The sequence below is a fragment of the Lactuca saligna genome, chromosome 2 (genome assembly GCF_052625555.1).
Source record: "Lactuca saligna cultivar CGN05327 chromosome 2, ASM5262555v1, whole genome shotgun sequence".
Lineage (NCBI taxonomy): Eukaryota > Viridiplantae > Streptophyta > Magnoliopsida > Asterales > Asteraceae > Lactuca > Lactuca saligna.
The window spans coordinates 148,458,606-148,461,962 of NC_136418.1; positions in this window are offsets into that span (position 1 = coordinate 148,458,606).

Sequence of the window (3,357 nt, forward strand, 5' to 3'; positions counted from 1 at the left end):
GTGTGTTAATTATGTAGATTTAGATCTAGATCTTTTTTTGTGTAACACCATACATAAACGAATGCATCTCTTAAACACCCAAATTATCGTGTTCATTATGTGTTCTTTAATTTCGCATGTCAAACCAATATTCATAATTCACTACAGAAGCAATGTGATATATATATATATATATATATATATATATATATATATATATATATATATATATATATATATATATATATATATATAATACATCTACGTACTCTTTATGCCTTATTTTTTAACAATGTAAAATGACTTACCAATGTAATCATCTTTATCGTTTTATTCACATTTAGGTAACTTCTTTATTTTTATACACATTAGACCATTTAACTTTTTATATGTGTTCACATATTGCCATTATCACTAGCTATAGCATGTGACGATGGTAATATGTGAACAACCTAACAAGCTAAATAGTTAAATGCGTATTAAAAAAGTTGCTTAATTGTGAATAAAACAGAATGTTAATTACTGTGATAAGTTTTTTTCCTCACTTTTAATAGCAATTTTATTTTTCATTTTTGTTTGTATTATTTTTTTCAAATGTTATTTTTAAAATATCCATAATTTTCTAAATATTAATTAAAGATCAATTTTAAACTTCACTTTTTAATTAATAAATATGTTTTGTTTTGTGAAATATTTTATATAGCCTCTTATAATTGTTTTTCTTTTGTTTTTAAACATATAAAATACTTTTAAAATAAATAGTATCTAACGATAAAATTAAATAAATTAAATATGTAACAATAGGGAGGGTCTTTTAGAAAAAAAAATATTATTTGCAAATAAAAAAACAAAAAATTGGTCACATTTAGAAGTTTATAAACTTTTAATTATTTTTTAATACAATGTTTTAAACTAGTTTTTCACGAAAGTATTTTAAAATGTTATAAAAAAAATATTAAACTGTCATACAAAATCTATGAAACACTTTAAAATATTATAAAAAAGTTTAGAAATAAATGTATGAAAGTTATAAAAAAAAATTTTATGAAACTATATTAAAAAAACGTTAAAAACTTGTAAGAAAATTTTAAAACATTTAAAAGGTATTTGGTTTAAAAGCACTTGTATTAAAATTAATAAAATATAAAAAAAAATAAAAAAATAAAAAAATTATAAACAAAATTAAAAACATTATATTAGAAAATATTATAAGAAAAAAATATCATAAAAATGTTGTAAGACTTTATAAAAAAAATTTTAAGCAATTTGTTAAAAAAAAAAAAAAAATTGTTCACATTTAGACAACTTTTTTTTTTATATATACATTTGACCATTTTAATTTTTAAATGTGTTTACGTGTTCACATTATCATTTTTCCCCGAAAGTCATTTTTTTTTTAAACAAAGAAGAATTATGAACAAGACGAAAAGATAATCACCCTCGTAAATCATTTTCCTTTTAAACCAAACTTTGAATTTTTGTTGTATGGCTTCATTTTGTTTCATGATTGTTAATTTATTCTAGAACGAAGCGACTTGCATGTTTATGAAGACATTTTTATAGAAGTTTTAAATCATAATCTATATGTATATGACATAATTTTTTTGTGAATTCTATTACCGACATGGCGACATTAACATCGACATAACAAACGAAATAAAAAGATTATGTCCTTTTCGAGTTGAAATTAAGTTGTTAGACTCGAAAAATATTCCACGTGTGTTCTTTCTACGAACAAGATGAAATCATTCCTTTTCTACGAACATGTGTTGCATACCTTTATAAAGAAAGTTGATCCAATAAGTAATAAGAATTGTCAAAGTCAACAAAGTAATTGTAAGGAGTTACCAGGAAGCATCATTTATAGTAGAATTCGTTCCTGAGGCGTTCCTAATTACGATTTACGAAGAGGTTGAGGTCCTAGAAAATAACAATGTGAGGTCCCATTTTAACTACCAAACTATATTATTCGCCCATAAAATAAAATAAAAAATAAAATTAAAAAAAAAAAATGTACCATGGACAATATACGTTTTATACCGTCTATCAAGTATAGACTCGAGAGGGCATAGATTATAAATTGAATTTTTATGAATTTAACAATGTTGAATAATAGTCGTTTGAGTGTTTTTGTGTTTAGAAAAAAAATTGCAAATCCCATCAAGCTTTTAGAATGACTTTTGCTTTTTAATTTTGTTTTAAAAAGCCAAAAGATGTTGGAGTAATAAAAAAATTCTTTTGAAAATAACTTTTTGTATAAAAGAAAATAAAGGGTTTCAAAAACTCACAAAAACTTGATTTTTTTTTTTTTTGACTTTACATGTTAAAATTATATAAAAAAATCATTTTCCTAATCCAAACACATTTTAAATAATTTTTCTTGCAAAAAATCATTATAAAAAGAACTTTTGATGTTCGAAAACAATCTCAAACAACTCTAGATGACCCACATAAATCTTTAAAATACACATAGAAGGTCAATTGAAAAATAATTAGATTATTTTGAGCATGTGAATGTTTCAACCTTAGATATTTTGTATAGAAATCTACATGTAAACTATTAGGCTCTAATAAGTATCCAAAATGTATATTTAATTTTATCCAAACAATAAGTTTATTATTAAATATATTGATTGGATCCAAATCCAATGAATATCATTTCAATATAAATGTTTTATTGTCTAAGGTCTTCTTAACTTGATTTCTATATAAATCATTCGATTGGTTTAAAAATAAATAAATAAATAAATAAATAAAACAATGTTTGACTTTGGTTTTCACATAAAGCAATTTTACAAGCACAACCGCCAATGTAGAATTATTGTAGAATTAAAAAGCTTCATTTGTGAGAAATTTAAAGTGACTTTATAAGATAATATTGTCACAATAGATATGTAAATGGTATAAATGTTTTATTTGGATGGCTTAAACCGAGATCGATCTCTCTCTCTCTCTCTCTATATATATATATATATATATATATATATATATATATATATATATATATATATATATATATATATATATATATATATATATATATATATATATATATATATATATATATATATATATATATATATATATGGTGTGATCCGTTGAAAACACATATTTCCGAAAACCTAAAAACTAAAGGTGGAACGCTAGATTAAAATTAAATCATTAAGGACATAATCGTCAGCTTACCAATCTTATTTAATGTTTAATTTATTTTGTTATTGGAAAGATTAATAAAAAATTCTTAAAAATAACATACTAAAACTAATTTCATATTTTCTTTATATATATATATATATATATATATATATATATATATATATATATATATATATATATATATATATATATATATATATGGTGTGATCCGTTGAGAACACA